The following is a 22,258-nucleotide window of genomic DNA, read 5'->3' on the forward strand; positions in this document are numbered from 1 at the left end:
AGTGCTGGCTCCATGACCCTCTGCTTTTACAAATCTGCTGGCTCACACTATGATTATCTGCCTTGTAACCTGATTTCAGCTGCATTATTTGTATTAAGGGAAGGGAGATGAAGTTCTATGTCACTGAGACTCATCTCACTCATCTCATGAAAATGCAACACCAGCAATGTGCAACGGTTTCTGAGAAATGCTATCAGTCCCACAATTTCAATTTAACTTTAAACTCCTTACATAGCTAACAGAATACATTATTTTTCTGGGTAAATTTTGGAAGTGTAAAGTTTTCTCTTACCTTTAGTAGGGTGTTAACTGCTGGCTAAAATGTTTGCCCATCATTAATACAACTACTGCAAAAAGACCTTGACAAATTAGAGATGGACAATAACTAATCATATGAAATTTAACAAGGGGAAGTACCCGAATCTGCCCCTGGGATGGGGCAACCCTGGATGTGCTTATAGACGAGGGAAGCAGACACTGGAAAGCAGAGCTTTGGAATGGGATCTCGTCAATGGCAAGGTGAACACGAGTCAGCAGTGCCCTGGCCAGAAGCGCCAACCCTGTCCTGGGGTGCATCAGGCACAGGATCGCCAGCCAGACAAGGAAGGAGATTGTCCTGCTCTGCTCTGCACCAGGGCAGCCTTACCTCAAGTGCTGGGGGGCAGTTTTGGGTGCCAAAATAGAAAAAAGACATTAGGCTATTAGAGAGTGTCCAAAGGAGAGCCACAAAGATGGTGAGGGGCCTTGAGGGGAAGCCACATGAGGAATGACTGAGGGCACTTGGTCTGTTCAGACTGGAGGAAACTGAGGGGACACCTCATTGCAAGTCGGAGCTTCCTTACGAGGGGAAGAGGAGGGGCAGACACTGTGATCTCTTTGGTGACCAGTGACAGGAGTCCAAGGAAACTCAGCATGAAGCTGAGTCAGGGGAGCTTTAGGTTGGATATCAGGAAAAGGTTCTTCACTCAGAGGGTAGTTGGGTAGTGGGACAGACCCCCCAGGGAAATGGTCACAGCACCATGCCTAACAAAGGTCAAGAAACATCGGAACAACACTGTAAAACATGTTTTGTGACTGTTGGGAGTGTGCTGTGCAGGGCTAAACGTTGGATGTGATGATCCTGATAAGTGCATTCCAAATCAGCTTATTCTGTTATTCTGCTGAAGGCATTATTATATCTCAGCTTTTACTAGCATTATTTATAGGAAAATTAAATGTTTTTGCTTTAGTTACAAGGTAACCAGTAGATTAGTTTGGAAAAAAATTAAGAAAGAGTTCTGAAATTATTTAAGTGCTTGCATCTACAGGATGTTTCTGTCATATTTGAAATGGAGAAGAGGTATAGAACACTTCAGATTTTCACCTTCTAGACTGTCATTGAAGTTTAAATTAAGATGGCATCAGTAGGCAATCTGTCATGACTTCTTATGTATAACACGACACCCCATTGCATTTTATTTAATTACCCCTTTATTAAGCATAATAAATTATGATTTATTTATGTCTTGTCTTTTAGTAAGTGCTTTGGTCTCTTTGCAATAGACCCTTTATTTCAATTACTCTGCTACAGACCAAAATATCTATCTGAGAAGCAGTTTAATCAATTTAACTGAAACCAATGAACACCCTCTTTCATTATTATGTTGCTTTTTAGTCTCCAGATAGTCTCTGGTACTATTCCATGCTCCATCTGAAATTCAGATAAATAACTAACTGCATTTTTCTATCTTTTAGGAAAATTATATTCACACACTAAACTTTTCCTGTTACTTTCATCTGTACAGCAGACAGAAATTCAACTTGTTCTACTCATTCCTCATTACAGAAGTATTCATTTGAACACTGATACAAAGAATTCCAGCCTTTACCCAAAGAGAGCATTTTATTTATTTATCATTATTTGCAAATAAGACAGATAGAAAGAACACCTGTATTGCTGGTGACATCAGCACTCAGCTAGCATTGCATCTTTCCCTTTTCTAGCAATCCTAGAATATAGAAAATCATTTTACTTACAGAGTTGTTCCTGTGGAGGAGAAAAAATAACTGATGTTCATAAATACTTGCTAATCATATATGCATTAATCTGCATGGGATAACAACTAAATAGAAAGTCATTATTTTAGGTTTGCATTAATTCATTAATTCAGGTTTTTACTGAACTATAGCTTGATGAGTGTACTGATTATTTATGCTCATATTCATTAGTATTCTTTCTTGTGTAGTGTGAGAAGCAGGCAACTGAACTATAATATAATACATATAACATATTTATACCCACATTTTTCTTGCTTAAAATAGTTTTGCCAGATGACTTCTTTGCTTCTGCACCAGCCTCAGATATAGTGCTCAAATCTTAATAGCAGAGTTACTTTAACTTCTGTAATATAAACACATAACACAAAAATTCCTTATTGTGCTTTTTGAAAATAATGCAGGTATTTGCCCCAGATGAGAGATTTCTGCAAAGAAGCCTAGCTCAATATACTCAAGCATGACATGAGTTGTTCAGCCTGCAAAAGAGAAACCTCTAGGGAACACCTAGGTGGCCTTTCAGTATTTAAAGGGGGCTATAGGAAAGATCATAGAACCATAAAATGGTTAATGTTGGAAGAGATCTCAAACATCATCTAATTCCAATCCACCTGCTATGGACAGGGCCACCTTGCACAAGACCAGGTTACTCAGAGCCCCATTCACCCTGGGCTTGAACACCTCCAGGGATGGAGAGTCCACAGCTTCCCTGGGCAACCTGTTCCAGTGCCTCACCACTCTCACAGTAAACAATTTATCCCTAGGATCTAATTGAAATCTACTCTCCTTCAGCTTAAGGCCATTTCCCTTCGTCCTATCCCTCCATACCCTTGTGAAAATTCTCTGGCTCCCTTGTAAACTCTCTTCAAGTGCTGGAAGGCTTCTAGTAGGTGTCCCTGGAGCCTTCTCTTCTCCAGGTTGGACAGCTGCAGCTCTGTCAGCCTGTCTTCGTGGGATAGGGGCTCCAAACCTGTGAACAACCTAATGATCCTTGGCTGTACTCATTCCAACAGGTCAAGGTCTCTCTTGTGCTGGGCCTGTTGGGATAGGACAAGGGGTAGCGATTTAAAACTATAAGAGAAGGTCCATTTAGATCAGAAATAAGGAAGAAGATTTTTATGATGATGGTGGTCAAACACTGGCAGAGCTTGTTTAGAAAAGTGGTAGATGCCCCATTCCTAGAAACATTCAAGGTCAGGTTGGATTGGGCTCTGACCAACCTGATCTAGTAAAAAATGTGGAACATTGGACTAGATGAGCTTTACACGTCTTTTTGAACCCAAACTACTCTACTGTTCCGTCCTTAATGTAAATATGTAGAACAGCAATCTTCCTGTCATTACACAGTCCTGCAAAAAGGGATAAAAAGCATGCAAATGGTGAAAAGTAGAAACTGCTCATTGTTCTTGCTTTGATTTAACTTTACAAATTGATGGACTTGAATTTGAACATATTTCAGTCAAAATATACATATTTGAAAATAAAGTTATTTTCAAAATCCACATTTGAATAGTAGCATAGTAAGACCAAAAGAGAGACAAAGAAAAAAGAAATTCATTTAACAAGTGTATAGTAATTAAAAAGAAAAGATGAGTTGCATAACTCACAACTCAAGGTTTTCATGTGATCTTTTCACAGGATAATAATAATAAATGGAGAAAACACAAATGTAACAAAATTTAAGGACACAAAAATTTTACTCTCAGAAAAAGCTTATATCACCTATGCTTCCCATGTTTCTCATCCTTTTTGATGCCCCAGATCTTCTTTGTATCAAGATCTTCATTTTTTTTTCCCTGTCTAAACTTCCTGAAATTATTAGCAGTAAGGCAAAAGTCACAGTTCTCAGACGGTGAACCTATGACATCTGAATGAAGTTGGGTGGACTTAGTATTTAAATTCATTGAATCATTTTGATATCTACATGCCCAAACTCCAAAATGGCTAAATTAATTCCTCAGATGCATCTTGCTCTCTCAAAGCTGATATTAGGGCTCTCATAGCAGGATGAGTACAAACTTAGGTCTTACACATACATCAGGTGGTCATAAAGACCTCAATGTGTCATGCTTTCCTCAGTATTCCTTGGAGGACTTTTATGTTGTGAACGTAGGAAACCATAAAAATAACAAAGAAAGCCCTACCCCCATGTTTTGCTGTAACTACTAGGTCAATGTAACTATGCCCCCTCACCCAAATTCACAATCTAATACTCTAAACTTTGTGAGCATTATGAAACTATGATTCAAGAGCTTTAAGCAAGCCTAAGTGGATTAAAATTAAACATTTTTCTGTAGCATAGTGAGCATTTTAGTTTTTCCAACTTATATGGTCAGGAATGCTATACTTGCATCCTTTTACTTTTCTGAATACTACACTGGTAACAGAAACAGCTCCATGACCTACAGGGTTTTCTTGATTCTTTCTCATTCTGAATAAGGGAAAATATGTAAGTGAAAGCGAATAAAGCCAAAGCAATTTATGAAATTTGAATTAATGTTCTATATGCATTGTATCTCTCCATTTAGAAAGACTCCTTTTTTCCAGTTTTATGACTTGTATCTGTAACAATCAACAAGACCAAATTCTTTATTTTTTTTTTTCTAAACTCAACTTCCATAAAGCTATCAAACACTATCCCATTTTATATAAAAATCAGTAGAGTAGATACATTAAATGACATGACAGCATAGGACACCACAGATGAACCAAACCTAGAATGTTTCCACTGGTGACATTGCTGCCTTGATCCTTTGTAAAAATCTTCTCTTGCTTCTTTTTCCATGCAGGATCTTATGCACAGTTATCTATCACACATAAATGTGTAAATGGCTGTAAAGCCACACCTGTGATTCTGAGAGCTCAGGTTTTTAATGGTACCCACTCTTGGGTGGGAGTACCCTGCTGCAGTCACTTTATCCATTTGCTGCATCTGACCAGGCTCATATTTTATACAAATTGCAAGTGATGTAGGAGGGCTGCAGGAACATATGGTTAACTTTTTTTACTAGGCACCCTTTATCTTTTCTCATAGAGTCATTCTTCACCCACAGAGAAAACAGAAGGACTCTTATTACAGTGCTTTGTCAAATGTGGCATTCATCAGTTCTGCATTTTATTTCCTACCCATTCAATTTGTGAATTCTTAAAAATTCTGCATGAATTCCATCTTTACTTAATTGAATTACAGAATCTGCACTTCTATGTCTGAAAAAAATTTAGAGGTGGTACCATCTTTATATATCCCCAGCACAACAGCATTGAATCTAACTTTTTGCAACTAGATGTGATTCATTAGAACTATCCAATGCATGGCACAGTGTCCCAAATGGTACAGACGTGACTAAGACATGTGACACCACTGATGCCAATCACAGGTGCCAGGAGAGACACTGGTGCCGCCTAGCTTCCACTCCTGGACCTTGGCGTGATGCCGAGTGGCCACTCCCTGCCTCTAGCCACAGGCTGGGGCCAAAGGTAGCATTTCTGCTGCTGGCAGGACACCCCTCCCTTAGTTGACCTGGGCCAAGCATGCACCCAGAGAAGTTTGTCATTGTGGTAGAGCAGCAAATGAGAAAGATACGGGCTCTCTGGCTGTAAGTTCCAGGCCATTTATTCTTTCCCTGAGGGCAGAAGAACACAGAGGGTACAAAGTAACAAGCCAGGAACAAGAAAACACAGAAAAGCACCAAAATGAGAGGGTTACATCAACTTAAAGATGGGACCAGCCTCCAGGGAGGAGTCTGCCTCACAACCAACTGCCAGCTAGCAGGGAGAAGCATGAGGAGGGATTATATTGTAATATAACCAGTGAGGGAGGAAAAGGGAGGAGTGCATACATAACCTACCAATGGGAGAATTATGATAACATAAATGACATAGAAGCTTCTGGGTGAAAGGGTGTAGCAAACCATGACAGGCATACTGCAGGGGCAGGGTTTAGAGGATTGGCAACGAAGGGTCCAGAAAGAAGGGAGGTACCAGGGAGATTGACAGGGAAAAGGGTGTACACAACTTCAGGGTATAACCATTAAGGAACTGTACAGGGGAACATGGAATGAACCATTTGTCAACAAAAAACAATAGTAAGTAAAGAACAAAATTAGACCACAACAGACATGTAAGTAGGATTAGGAAGAAGTGGCCAGGAATTCCTCAAACTGGAATTTTAACTTTTCATAGTCTGGGATTAAAACTATTATTGAATACTTCCTTACTAATATTCCTTGTTTAATTTCTCTTACTTATTTGCTACTTTTTTCTTCACTGATAAAAGTTATGTACATCAGTACTACACACTTCTAAAGACCTATGATGCCATTGACTATATCATGCACCCATGGGGAAAAGGCACAAATTTCCACCAAAATACTGGAACCTTGTGTTCAGTCCTCCCAGACAACCTCATTAATATAGTGGACACTTCTCTTTGGAGAATCTGTGCTATCTCCTTTCTTTCTTGGCTCAACTATTTTTAATTTTTCACATTAGAATGTAGTCAACCAATACATACTACATTTACTATCTTACATAGAACAATATGCTGGATAGAAATTTTTCATTATTATAATTTATTACAGCCATGGCTTATGGAAAAAAACCCACAACACAGCCTCTAAATTACTTTCTATCAGCTTGTCAATTTAGAATATTTTAAAATATTTTGTGCTAATTGTCCTCAAAACTAAAATTTAACTGAATTTCCCATCAACCTATTTTTAAAATATTATATTTGGATACCTGTTCTTTAGAAAAGGGTGAGGGGAATACAACCATTCAAGATGGTTTCTAGGATATATATAGTCAGGCAGCCATAAAGCTCTAATGTTTTGGGGCAGTATTACAAATACATAATTTTTCACTGAAAATTTAACAGAAAATGAAACTAAGTGAAGCCAGCTAATTAAAAAAACTGAATTCTTCTTCATTTTCTATTTGGAAATGCCAAAACATATAATTTCAACTTTTTCTAAACCTCCATCCATTCTAGATCAATTAATCTATAATTTTAAAAATTAATTTATTAAAGGGAAAAAAAGTCAATTCATATTATTTCATTAAAAATCTTGAATAATTAATAAATTATTCAGGATGAAATTTTCTCCTTTTTGCCTCTGTTATGTCTGAATCTCTTTTAAAATTTCATCTTGAAACCTACAGATATTTCCTTTGTAACCTTTGCAGTATAAATGTATCATCAACAGTGTTTCAGTTCTTACAATCAGTTTCCTGATTGAGGCAGGAGTCCTCTGTGACTGATACATCAATCATTTGAAAATGGGGAAAATGATAGCTTTGGAGTTGATCTTAATTCAGGTAATTCTGACTTTTGTATTAAGAAAAAAATAGATAGCTACTCCTGCTGAATTCTGTTCTCTCTACCTCATTCACCATGAAAGTTTGAGATAGTGTGTACAGATATTAACTTCGTCGAAGTTGCCACTTGAGTCCAGATGTTGCCAAGTTCTTCTAGTCTTTCCTGAATACTGGCAAATCTTGGAAGTGTTTGGCAGGGATATGAAACAAATGTGAAATTGCAGAATGACTGCAAAGCAGTGAAGGAGGAGGTATGTATGCATCATAATACAGATACCATATGACACTTTTCAGAGTTTTATGGTACCTATTATACTGCTTATCTCTTTTTTGCCATGTCAGAAACATTTTTTTTACAATTTCTGGTCTTAAATGTTTTACACAAACTCAAACTTACAGTGTCTTCGTAGATGGATTGCTGTTCTTATTTGAAATATTACATCCTCCTAGGAGATTATTCCAAAGTGATGGAATCTACCTCACAAAATTCTTTCTCCTGCAGCTTTTGGACTCTTTGGAGGGCTCCTTTGTTTAAGTCTCTAGAGGCCAATTTAATGGGTGAGACATTTTGTCAGAGAATATCCAAAAAGCAAAAACCCATAAAATTCACCACTCATATAGCATAAAAATGATGAGACTTTAGGGTTACTTCTCAACCTTAGGAAAAGTTCTGTTTATTTGGGAATTATTCAGTGAATTGGCTTAAGTATGGTATTTTCTAATACGATTGTTCAGACTTCTCATTTCACTCACAAACAACTCCCAGGACTAGTAATCCTTCTGCCAGTTACTCATCTGGTCATAGTTTCTGGTGGATGCCAGGGATAACCCTTGACCAACCTCCACCTAGTTTCAGTCTCTTCATTCACTGTCCTTTCTGAATTTTGTGTATCCTGATCCAACCAGTAAAATTTTGTCTTTATTGCCAAAATTTTCTTGAAATCTGGAGAAAAAATGCTGAAAGAATGGGAAAAAAACGGTTTCTTGCTCTCATAGAGTGCAGGCTCAGCACTGCTGATTTTTTAAGCTTACCTGGGCCTAAGGCTTTAATAATAAAATATTAACTGAAACTTCAGCTATCATAAATGAAAACCATATTTTTGACAGAAAAGATTGATCTGCTCTACAGACTGCCCGTCCCAAGCTTCTGTGAACTATAATTTTGCAAACAAAAAGTTTACTTGTTTGACTCAGCATAGGCAAAATGATTATGAATGTGAAGCTGAATATCTGCTTTGACTTACCTCTTTTAGAAAAGCTTAGCTTCTCTCAGGCCTGCATTGTGGAAGTTTCCATCCAAAGATTTGACTAAGTAGTGGGTTACTACACAGGTTGTCTTAGAATGGCATCCTCAGCAATGGCTGGTGCTAAGAGGTTCCGTAAACTAAATTTGTTGCCTTTCTTTCACTATAAAATGCTTAAGGCATTTCTCTCCTTTTTTCCTCAGAGGGCTTTGTAATGAAATTTAAATCAACATTGAAAATTATTATTACTATACTTTGCCAGAAAGAAGTCTGATCATCAGTAACTCCAGTAAAATAAGGGATTCTGTACAGTTATCAGCATTTAATCACCAATATGCTTGGCAATATATTAAACAGAAAAACTGCTCTTCAGTCTGAGTGTGAAGACAATTCTTTTTACATAGGTAGCATTTTTTTGTGTGTGATAAGGTTCTAAGTTGTAATTTGAATACATTAGACAAAAGATACACTGTCTACTGACTAGGGTTAGGATTTTAGGATTAGAAATAAAATGCTTGGTGGAAAAGACTGGTTTCCTAAGGACTCTGGAAATAGAACCAACTAATGGGAAAAATAACTCAACGATCCCAGTTGTTCTACTTTAATGATGCATTTGAATATTCCATGATGTTGTATTTTACTAATTTCTATTTTCCTGCACTTTGCTAAAGCACCTGAGCAGGAGACAAAGAACTGCAAAATTAGAGTTGGATAAGCTCCATCTATGCTGCTGAAATGGAAATACATGTTTGAGGGTATTAAGGTAAAACTTCTGGGCTGAGGGGTGGAGGCAAGTGAGAAGCTGTGTGAGGCTTAGCTGGAGCCAGGGCAAACCCACTAGAAGAATGTAAAACTTTTATGAAATAACTATCTATCTAAGTACACACTGGTAGAGGTATCATTGATCTCTGCCTCCCATGACTCCTGTTACTACAAAATTGCATAGCTTAAAGGGAGGTTTTAAAAATTACCCTTAAATATATTTTTTTCTCAACAATTAATATTTTGGGCATATCCTAAGTGTTTTGAAAATGATAGGAAAGAGAAAGAAATACAAGTTCCAAAGTGACAAATTCTACCTGTCTTTCTGCACAGCTGCCCCATGTTTTTATGTGCCTTACAACCTGTCATTTGAATTGTGTGCTGCGAGTTTAATCATAACAGAAGATGTATTTTGTTCTTACCCTTGCCACATGTACAATCTCTGTATTCCAATAGGTCACAAAACATAATTGCTTTTTTCCATGTGTGGATTATTCAACCTTTCACACACTTCCCATTTCTTGTCCTTTTTCCCCCTCTATTCTTATCATATACCTGTGAATAGCACATCCTGAAAGAGGTAAAAAGGAAAAAAAATTAAAACAGAATAAACTGGGTTTAGTAGAAAAGTTAATTTTATGAAGCGGTCTATGAATTGCAATATTTTGAAGTGTTTGACTTATAATTAAAAAAAAAAAAAAGAAAAAGAGAAGTGTTCTTTAATTTTTAGTATAAACCTTCAGATTTTGAAAGGACTACATATCACCTCTGTGATAAAACTGTCTTGTATCCTTTAAAACACATGTAATGTTTGTGTGTACAAATGGCCCATTTTTCTTGCTTATCCATTCATTTTAGCTCTTCTAATAATCTTCAGTCTCCTGTCTGTTTGTGGGTTGTGTCCTGCTTTCCTTTCCCTTAGGGTGATATATAGTCCTAGCAAGACAAAGGTCAAATTGTGATCAGGAAAGGGATAATAACTTCGCATATCAATGTACATTTCTTCTCTCTTGACAAATGATCACCATTCCTCCCGAAAATTCCCTGCACCACATGGTCCCCTTTGACCTTTTGGTCAATAAATAATGAATTCTCTCTAAAGAAATTGAACTACCTTACTTCACTGCAGAATCCTGTGTACCACAAAGTGTGGTACATAGGACAATGAAATATTACATTGTGGAAAGACTCCAGCTTTTGCATGAAGGCAGATTCTTTTGCATTCTGACCTTTTTTTCCTCACTACCCAATAACTTGATCTAAACTGAAGTAAAATACCCAACATTTCATAGACCAAATGAGTTTTTTTTTTTTCTTTTTTTTTTTTGTAATTGGAGATGCATTTAGAACAAAAAGGATTTTAAACTTAAACATATTGGGGAGTGAAGAGACAGGAGGGGGGAGGTGTCTGTTTTATCACTGAAAAATGACTTGGGAGTTGTACATTCATAATTTATTGTGTTCATCAATAGCAATTTGTAATCTGCTCACCTCCCACACACAAGCCCCTCAAGATGGAGTTCACCATCAGACCTGACTTACAAGTTCACAACAGCACTGACAAGATCTGTTCATATACAACATTTCATGTACAAAATAGAACTTTTGGTGGAGATAGATGTTCTATTCCAAGACAGAACATTGATTTCTAGGTATGAGAAAGGATTACAGGAGACTGTGGAGGTTGTAGAACAATGAAGCTTTATAAGAACAAAACATTCTACACTTTAAATTCCAGTGTGAGATGAATCTAAGCTGAGCTAAGTGACACTGTAAGTTTTCTCCTGCTTTCAAAGAATTAGTTCCCCCAAATAAATTATCTTTTACATTTATTTGAAGAAGAGGATCAAGACCACAATAAATAAACTGTAAAAGCTGAGCTGTTGTGTACTAGTACTTTGCATTATTTTAGTATTTTGTTCCTCAGAAATGGAACCTAAATTTTAAAGCCTAGACTTTCTCCTGGATGTATTTCAGTGTTTTGAAAAGAGATCCTTGATCAAATGTATACTAGTTGTTTTGTACCTTAATTGCAGGTTAATAAAGTGTTTTATTCTGGAATTAATATATTATATTTCCTACAGCATAGTACTGAATGGTTTGGGAACACATAAATCATACTGAAACAGATTATGATGCAATCAAACAATATTGTTTCATGATAGACTGTTGGGTTATAACCTACCATTCCCTGGTGAAAAAGTACTATTTTTCTTTGCTTTCAAGGCTTTTTATTCCTTCCTTTTTTTTTTTTTTTCATAAGAAAAACCGTACCTGAAAGTGTTAAAGCTTAAAGCTATAAGGAAATTGCCCTGAAACTGAAAACCTTCAGGAAATTGAATGGACCTACTACATACAACATCCAAGATATTATGCCTTGGTTCTGTTTCTTGGGATTTAATGTTGGAAATTTTTATTATACCCAGCCACAGATACATTTCTCTGACCAGCCTTGAAGACAATAAACCCATTAGACATATGAGGGGGAGCTCTCACGCTAGGCAAGAGGTCAGTTGCTCTCCCCAGAATGACTATTTTTGAAGAACATCTTCTAAAGAAAATCATTAAAGGTCTTCTCTGTGATGCCTGTGGTGGAAACATCTATAAATATCTCAGTGATATATTGTTAAGAAGTGGTACTGGAAGAGAGATATTTTCCCTTCCATCCAGTTATTTCAGGACAAAGTCTTTCATCCAACAAAGCTCCCAGTGTCATGATCAATAATAATGTTAATAATGGGAATAAGATTTTAAAAAAACACTTCAAAATATATATTTTAGATTCTGAGATTAGCCACTGTTGGAGTGAAATTTTTTCTTTACTGCACAATCCTTCAGTTGATCCCCTGACAAACTTCTGTATGGATACAAAGACTCAAAACAAGTCTATAGTTCAAGTATTTAACTTTTTTCTTACAGTGAATCAGTTGAATATTTCTGCAAAAAACTTAGAGGTCAGACATGGTCAGGTCCTCATGGCTGTCCAGCTTTTAGTAGTTTCTGGGTCATAATCCATTCCAGATGGAATGCATTTCACCACTTCTTTACAGTTGGTCATAAAAGCTTTGGCTTTGTACCACATGCTTCTGCTTTTGCAATCTGCTTGCCCTCGTTACTGTACATGGTGTGCAAAGCTTCTCTTATAACAACCACCAGATTTTCCTTTTCTGAATGTTGTAGAAAGGTTCACATAGAGATATTGCCTTGTTGAGTCATGAAAATCACATTTTATCCATATCTGAAACAAATGTGAAAAGTTCACAGATATTCTGTGCTTGTTCTCAGGAGTGCCCTTCTGAGAAGACAGAAGTAACTCCCCAGGAGTAACTTGTACACATTACCCATGTCTTTCCCATGTGACTCCTTGTAAAAAAGGATTCTTCATCTTTTTTGTAGCCACCTTTAAAAACTGGAACATGGTGACAAGGCCTTCCCTAAGCCTTCTTTTCTCAAGAGGGATTACATCCTGTTCTCTCAGCTTTTTCTCATGCAGCAGTCTCTGTTTTCAGTCTCAGCCCTACAGACAATTAATTTTTTGATTGTTTTAGAGATATTCTTTTTCAGTACATGCACAGAGATAAGTGGTTTTTCAATTTGGCAAGAGCAATTTTAAGGGTAAAGTTAAACCTTTCAAGCTTTATTAAGTATCTAGAAAATTAGAGCCATCACAGCCCTTCCTTGGACCTTCTCCAACCTGTCCACATCTCTCTTCTATAGCAGGGAACAAAACTGAACACAGTATTTCAGGTGTGGCTTGCCAAGGGACAAGTAGAGCATGCTAATTTCTTCAAAATTTGAAGCTGAGATGTCCTTGTTTCAGGATGAAAATAAAATTTTATAAAACACATATTCTGAATTCTGAAAGTAATCATTCTTGTAGTGGTTTTTCTCCATTAATGGTTCACAGCACTTTCACATTTACTAAATCCTTTTCCTGATTGTAAATATAGAAGAAATAAAGCTACTCAAAGAGAAGGAAAAGAGTTGTGAAAACATATAGGTTAACAGAGGAAATTGAATTTACCTCTACAGATGGGCAGGGAAAAAGACATGGGATCCTGGCCTCATGCCTTTATCATGCATTATCCCACAGTAATGAGGGCATCAATAAAAGAAGAATGGTACCATGAAGCCAATTCCCTGTCTTTAATAAAATGTGCTTTTGCAAGTTGTAAGTACATCTAAACAGGGCCCTGGGGTTTCAGGCCCATACATCTTTCATTTTTTCTTTTTTAAAATGAGGCAAACCTTTTCTCAGAAGTTATTTGCACTCAAGAATGATGACAAAACAGATGATTATGTTTGGTTAAATGTTGTCAGTCTGACAAGAACAAAGCCTGTTTGAAAAATGCAAGTCCTTTTTTCCCTCACCACATGAACAGTTTGAGCAAAAGAATCTGGCACTGGAAGGAATGTGCCAAGACCCACTCACAGCAGCTATTATTTATATAGTACAATATGCTCATATCATCAAGACCTCGCTCTCTGAAATATATACCTCAGCTTGAAAACTGTCAGTACCTACAAGAAATGAAATGTGGGGAAAAAAAAAGTGATACCTACTGTTCAAGCATTGCTGCTTCATTAATATATCTTCACTGAGGAGAATTATTAATTTATACCTACGAAATAGTTAGCATCTTCCAGACGTGCTTTTACTGTCATCATGCTATAGGAGAAGTATAGTTTTGTTCACATGTGCTCTGAATCTTATTCAAAGTAAATGACAGTGTCTACTGATGTCTTCAAACAACAGGCAGCTGTCCCTGTTCACTTTAGACTATTAGGACAGGAAGCTGCTGATTAAATAATAGTGACATTAAACTTACAGCATTTTCTTGATATGATTGTTCTTATTTTTACCATTGTCTTTTCTATTATTCATTTAGATTGTGTTCTAAAGGTGTAACAGTAAACCATTAAATATGGCACAAAATAAAAATTTAACATAATTCAAGTTCATTTTCAGTCTCAAGATACAGTAGCTTGCTAGAATTGCTTTTCTCAAAGGAGAAAAAATATTTAGAAAAAAATCCTGGCCAATCAGTGAGAAAATAAACTTCTACTAACACATGCACCTATATCCCTATCAATCCATAAAACTTTTAAAATTAAATTAAAGTAGGCTTTTTTCTAAGTCTTTTTAAGTAGTTAGAACTGCACTGGCAAATACAGTCATTTGTCAATGCCAAAGCTATTCTGGTGCCATCTTCTGTTAAGTATATAGATTATACATGCATATATTTATTAATTTTATTATTGATAAAAATATAGAAATTGGTAAAATAAACTGCAATTATTGTAGAATATAATTCCTTAGAAAGATTCCTAGAATTACCTTGGAAAATGCTGCAGATTGAGGAATGGAAATGGAGATGAGAACATGACAAGATGGATAAAAGGGTAAGTCAGGAGCCAGAGCCTCGGCTGTGGCAAATTACTGTGTCTTCGTTGATTTCTGCAACGCTCCAGCCTTTCTACAGCAATATCTTTTATCTCAGAAATCAAGCAAGGCACGACAGGAATACAACTCCATGAGAACAGAGTCTGAGAAGGCAAGAAAAGGAGTGAACTACAACTTTTAAATTCCATAACCCTCCCCCCAGCTTCAGGACTATAGTGAGGACTAAGACAGCTTCATGACAGGATGGAGATCTCGCATTCAATTTTTATTTGGAATCTAAACTCAGATAGTAGTAGAAATAGCTTTTTAATGCGTCGTGTTCAGCAGTATTGTCTACTTTGAGAATCGCAGAATTTGACACAAAGTCCAAACCTAAATCTGTAGTTTTGAACTAAGAGTTGCCTTTTATGCCTCCCTTTTCATACATTTCATTACAATTTTTTTCTTTGAAAGTAGAAGCATTTAAAGAATTTCACCTTTCCACTGCATGGAATACTTTGTAAATAATGATCAGGTTAAAAAAATGTTGCAACAGAAGCCTAAATTAGTTTTTGCACATTTTGCTATAGTTAAGAAAAAGCATTCCATCAATACCCTTCACACTTCACAGTGTGGATGAAGCACAGTTAAATATTCTCTGAAGGAGCAGTCCAAAAATACTCCAAGGGAAGAGAAAGCCAGCTGACGGAACAAACCAAGAAATGCAGCAGCTACACAGTGGAATACTGTGATCTTTGTGTTTCCAGAGGGTTCAAAGCAACAGAACCGGCTCAGCTGGATAGGATTCAGCCTTGTTCTGCCCTACCTGCATAATAAGGAGACCCCCTCACCTTCACATATTTATGTTTGGAAACACAGATGGGTTCTTCAAGGTAAAAAATTATCCTTGATGTAGCCACCAAAGATTTCTCTTCCTTTTGCTTTCCCTTTTCTTTCACCAAATGAACCTCCCCCATCTTGACCACTCCATCACCCTGGAATCTATAGTATTTGCTATCTTAAGATGATTATTTTAATAAAATTAAATTTTATTGCTGTAATACAGTAAGACAAAACCAAGCTGGTTACATTATATAAGAGAACAAGAGCCCTTTAATGTACACCAAAGAAAAAAGAAAGAAAGAAATCATTTGAACTTTCACTAGTCTTGCTCTTTGTTGTAGGCTATGGCATTGTTTTCTTTAATTTTTTTTTTTTAAGAGAAGGCTATCAACCTGCTTACTACAGTGACTGGATCAGACCTGGTCAGTGAGGGAAGGATATGGGTTACAATTAACTGCTCTGCAAATGTAGCTGTTCACTAGCAGCAGGTGTAAGCAAATGGGAGACGGAGGTATGGAAAGAGGGCCCAGAGAGAAAGCAACAAAGGAGGAAGAGACTCAGACTGAGTTGCCCCAGTTTATTGCTCCTTCATACCTTTTTAAATAAATGTGTTTCTATATACATTGAAATGAGAAGATTCAAAATAAGTGCAATGAACATTTGCATGTTGAACATTTACTTATTATGCATATGAAAATGCTGGCCATATTTACATAATTATTTTAGCATTAGATATCTAGTTACAAAAATCTTACATTTTAACAGTGTAGTAATAGTGGATGTAGAGTCATGTAGTAATATCCAATACTCGTCTAAAGTTTGCTGACCTCTGTAACTTAGGTTTAACTAAAAGTTCTTTTTAAAAGACAATTAAAATTATTTATTAGCTTTATTTATACCCAACCTAGATATTATGCTTCCACATCTAGACTGGGCCAGAATCACAATTCTGTTTTTTCCTTCATTGTTTTCTAACACCTTTGCTGCTCTGAGACACAGCATCCAGTTAATGGCACATAATTCTTCAAAGCACTCAATGGGGTGAAGATGCATTTCAACTGGGTGAAGATGCAACAGTGTCTGAAACAAGCAAAGAATCCTTTTCTGCTGTGCTAAGGTAAAGCTTTGTCATGCTCTGGCATGATGCTCTGGCATCGTAGTCATGCACTGGCACAGAGTCACCCATATTGTGTAATTCTTGCCATACTCCGCGGTACCTTTTAGGTGTGCAAGAACAAGCAATCTCCCAGAAAACAGTCTTGACATAACTGAGGGGGATAATCCTGCCATGGCCCAGGGACCTTTCACAGTAGTTACTGAAGAGGAGCAAAAGTGAAGATGAAGAAGACCTTTTGGGGTTTTATAACGGTATAGAAAGTATGGGGTTTTTTACTTTCTCTCTTAGCCTATGACTTCAGTAATAGGTAGTGAGATCCAACAGAGAGATTTGTAGAATGAAGGCATTGGTGCTGAGGACCTGGTGTAAACACTGTGCTTGTTTGGGTTGTTCCTTTTCCCTTGAACTGACCACCTTTTGGAGATGAGAATGCAATAGGTGTGCTTCTGGAGCACATTTGGTTAACCAAAAAGTTAACCAAAAGGTGCCTTGGGACTGCTCTGGGTCATGAAGCAAAGCTCAGTAAATAATGGCTACTAAGAGATTAAATCCAGAAATATGTGTCAGATAAGAATCAGAAAGCTAAAGCAAATGCAACCACAGCCTGCACAACTGATGTACAAGGGCAGCAGATCACAGTCTGAGCTTTTAGTGGTTACCTGACTCCGCTCTAATTCAGATAAGCGAAGTCAAGATGATCAGGAACAGTTCTAAGCCTTTCCTAAACTTAACTTCAAACCTACAACTCCCCTATTACAGAGAAGAAGCAACTATGCCTTAGTCAGGAAATAGGGTTGGTGGTCTGAATTTGGGCTCATCTTTGTCCAGACCACAGCTCTGGAAAACTCAGGATTCTTCAGTTATTCAGGTAGCTTTAGAACATGCAGGGGGAAAATGGTAGTAAAAGTATCCCTGAGAAGGGATTTTTCTTCTAATAAAATATTTAGCTGCTAGTAGATGTAAAGTCAGTGAGCCTCTAGTTGAAAAAAAATACCTCCTCCCCCTTGGACTTTCTCCAGCTCACAAATCTCCATCTGCTAATTGGCCTTAATCCACAGAAAAGAAAGCCTTCATAGAACATGGAAAATGCTGAAATAATGCATCGATCCTTTTTCATGTTTTAAGTCAAAAAATATATTTCTTTAACCTGGAAAACTAGGTAATTGAACAAGTAGTTTTAAAACTAAAACCAGAAGTCAGTGAGAGGAATTAAAAAAAAAAAAAAAGGTGTTGGGGAGTCGAGTTAAGAAACATGACTATTAAGCAATAAAATTTTTTTGCTCAGCAAATGTACACATTTTAAATTAATCAAAATCAGCTTTCCCTCAACAATAGGAGCTGGTAAAAGAATTACACAGTTAATATGTTTTCCATGTCTTCTCATTCTGCAATTAATGCCCTTTTTTTTGCTATGTTAGAGCAGGTCCTTCTGCATGAACACAAGTTGTTCTTTGAACCAAATCCCTCAGGTTCGCAGTTATAAAAAATATCCTGATAAGAATAAAATATAAAAAAGCCCTTTAGGGACTTTTAAGCCAGAATGAAAACTGTAGCTTGCCCTGCCTCAGAATTTTCCACTCATTTTCTTTTCATATAAAGCCTGAGCTTCATCAATAAAACTAAATGATAATAACAGATTAGTCAAGACACTTCTTGACAAAACCTCTCCCATTAACACACTAAATTCCTCTCCCACAGAATTGAAAGATTAAAAATGAACTAATTACCCTTACTTTAACATCCTAAGTAACTGGTTCCAACCACCTGGCTCACAGCTGCTATGGAAACTGTTCAATTAATCAAAATAAGGTTGTTTTTTTTTTCCTGATTATTTAAAGAAAAAAGAGAAAGGAATGAAAACCCCCACACAGTCAGAAAAAAACTCACCCTTCTGAAATATTCCAGACAGATTTTAACCAGTCCAAAATATTAACATATGAGTACTACTACTGAAGAGAAGTTAGCATTTATAATAAGATGGTGAGAAACTTTTGCTCTCTTCTCTGGCCTCCGAACACCATAATATGAACATCTTGTACAAGAGTTTATCCTTTGTTTAGTATCTGGTGAAAAGCAGAGTGAAGGAATGATAACTTCAGCTGTCTCTTCCTCCATTTCCATTATGTTGGTGAAGACAAATGTATGCTGCATTTCTTACAAATATACTAACCTCTGTGTGAAAAGTTCTGCACAGACAAATTGTAAGTTTGTTGACACATAGTCACATGGTATCTGTGAGGAGGAGGAAATGTTATGTGTAGAAACATGTTTTGCCCTCACCTGTGACTTGTAAACACATTTCTGGGAGACTGGGATTAAAATGCTAATTTATTATGGTCCAGCATTTTCACAAGACATTAAGAAAATTCAGTAGTAAACCCCTCACAGGGTCCTTGAGAAGCTGAATCTGCATTGCCTTTAATTATACTAATTGTAAGAATGATCTGTCAAGCCTTACCCCTAGTTTCAATGAAGAGTGAGATTATAATAATGTAGGAAAAAACCCCAAAACATGAAATAAACAAGAAACTGGGTAACTAGTGAGGTCCAAATTTAGATCTCAATAATTAATCAAGTGGAAATATTTCTCCCTTTTTCCAGCAGTCCTATGGATAAAGTTTAACTATTTTTTAAAATAATTTAATCTCTGTTGAGAGACTCTCATTGCAAGTTCATGTAGGAATAGGGCAAGGGGGAATGGCTTCAAACTGAAAAAAGTAAGTTTTGATTAGATATTAGGAAAATTAGGAAAAATTCTTATCTTTGAAGGTGGTGAGGCACTGGCACATGTTGCCCAGAGAAGTGGATGCCCAGTCCCTGGAAGTGTGCAAGGCCAGGGTGGAAGGAGCAATGTGGAAGGTGGAAGGTGTCCTTGCTTATGGCAGGGGGATTGGAACTAAATTATCTTTAAGGTCTTTTTTAAGCCAAGCCTTTCCATGATTCTATGATTCCATGAACTAAGAATATGGTATTAGTACTTTTAACTTTGGCAAGTAGCACAAAATATAGGAAAATTTTCTGTTAACAAGATAGCTCTACAGACATATACTTGGTAAACTGAGATTATTAAAATAATTTTTTCTTTAATGCATCAAAGTACAAAATGCATACTCAGAGCCAAAAAAAAAAAAAAAGAAAAAGAAAGATATGTTTACAGAATTTTCAGAGAAGAAGCAGGTGAAGGCACAATCCTGACACAGAATAATATCACGAAAATTTAACTATCTGAAAACGTAGCAGCTCTCTACTAAACAAGGGAAAGAGATTTATTTTTGGGGCCAGTTCACTTATCTCTTTTACAAACCTGTCTCATAACAGAATGGATCAACTTTTGCAAACATCTCTTTTATACTCTTCCCAACAGAAAGGAATATAAAATTCAAAATGCCTGTCTTTTCCTGGGCTGAACATACATTCAGTGTATATTTAGACCTACAAGAAAGACCTGCCTTACACTGCAGTGTCTGTGTCCTTCCAGTTCCCTCCATTTTTGACGTTTTCTGAACTTTATATTATTTTTTCACGTTCTTGTAAAAACAGATCCTGAAGAGCTTGGAGCATCACAGTGAGCTAACAACTAAATACAGATTCTCATGTGAAACTAGGGCCAAAAAGACAGTGTGATTCATAGTTCTTAAAGCAAAAGACAATGAATAGAAATGGTGTATGTAAGGATCTCTTTGCTCCTCTTTGCTGCTGGTGGAAGCAGCATGGGTCTAATTTTTGCCATTTTCAGAAGAAAGATGAAAAATCAGAGGTGATACAGAGAGTAACAATGTTCTAATCCAAAGACTAGAGGAAACATCTTCTAGCAGAAAATGCAGAGATCAGCACAACCTAGTAAAAAGACAGCTGAAAATGAGTAAAATGTGTAGCATGTTTCTGTGATGGAGATACCATATATTAAAAGGACCACATGATGCAATAGTTTAATTTGTTCTTTAAATCTGCTGAATACAGATATGCAGTGCAGCTCTGCCGGTGTAGAAATGCCATAATGTACTAAATAAGATAAAAAATGTATGGTTACATTGATCTTGAGCATTATGTATTATGTGTGCCTTATGCATTGGTGGGAGGTTCTGGGAAAAAAGAGCAACATGTTTCTGGTTTGGAAATAATAAGTATGTGGGTTAATCTGACTGGATTCCTTTGCATATAATAAAAATTGAAACAAAGGTATCCAAATGGAAAAAGGCAAATAGTCAATTTCACACTGATGTATTTACTTCAGTTTCTGTGAACTGTTTGATCTAACTATGTAGCTGATAAATGTTAAGATGAGAAGTGTTCAGGAACACATTAAGAACTGTAGCAGATTTTCAAATATTTATGTGTTCATTTTTGTATTTTTTTTCTCTTTCAAACTATCAAATAGCATGAGTGTGCTTCAAAAAGAGATTTCCATGCCAGCAAAAATGTTTAAATCTTTCAAGCCAGAAACTTAAATGCGTTCTCCTTTTGGATTATTTTTGTAGCTTTCATAATGGGCATTCCACTGGGACTGGTATGTCTGCTGGCTGTAGGTGGGTAATGGTCCCACAAGGATATGCTTTGCTTTTTTCAAATAAATATAGGCATACATTAGCTGGAAAAGCATCCTGGGAGAAATTTGCTTCTCAGTTTGTCAACATTGCATGCAACCAGGCATTATTATTGCTTATTTGTATTACAGTTGTGTGTAGGGAGACTGAGGCTGTTGTAGGTAGTTGAAGATTATACAGCAAAATATAGACTCTCCAACCAAAAGTCTTTTATAAAAATTTATGTATAGGAAAGGAATTAACAGCTGAGGGAAGTGAAGTAACTTGCAGAGGGTCACACAACAGATCAGAATTAGAGCTACTGAGTAAGTCCAGGATTGCTGATTCCCTTTGTATCAGGCTGCTGAACTAGTCCAAGGAAAGATGACTTTCTATCCCCAATGGGTATAAATATAGATAATCTGTCCAGAAATCAATCAAACCTCACTGATGTCAAGAGATATGAATTTATTTATACCACTTATAATTTGCCATAGGGTTTTTCATCAGAATTTATGAACTTAAGGAAACTGGAATTTTAAAAGAACAGAAAAGTTATATTGCGATACCAGTATAATAGCAATAAAAAATATTCAGAGAAATCATGGATCAAGTGGAAGATCTGATTTAAGATAAGCTGTGACTGATGGGATTAGTTCAAAGAGAATCTCCAGAGCCTCCAGAGGCCTTCCTTTTTCATTTAGTGCCCACTTGAGTCTTCTCTCAGTAACTGCTCATCTCTTTTTGAAATACTGCTAAATCAACCCTGCCAGACATGACTCATCCCATGGGAACCTCAAATGCTGATTTTTTTTTTTTGTTTTAGAGGTTTGATACCATCGCAGAGCAAGTATCTTTTTTTTTTCATTGTTCCATGATCTCCTTGCACCAGCTCTCCACTCTATCATCATCAGCTTAAATTATACACATTGTTTTCTTATCACTATTCTCTGTGTTTTTCTAAGGATCAAAGCACAAACTACACGGCTGTAAGCCAACAACCCGAGAGCCTCCAGCTGGCATGTCTTCAGCAGGC

Source organism: Anomalospiza imberbis, chromosome 2 (assembly GCF_031753505.1).
Source record: "Anomalospiza imberbis isolate Cuckoo-Finch-1a 21T00152 chromosome 2, ASM3175350v1, whole genome shotgun sequence".
Taxonomy (NCBI): domain Eukaryota; kingdom Metazoa; phylum Chordata; class Aves; order Passeriformes; family Viduidae; genus Anomalospiza; species Anomalospiza imberbis.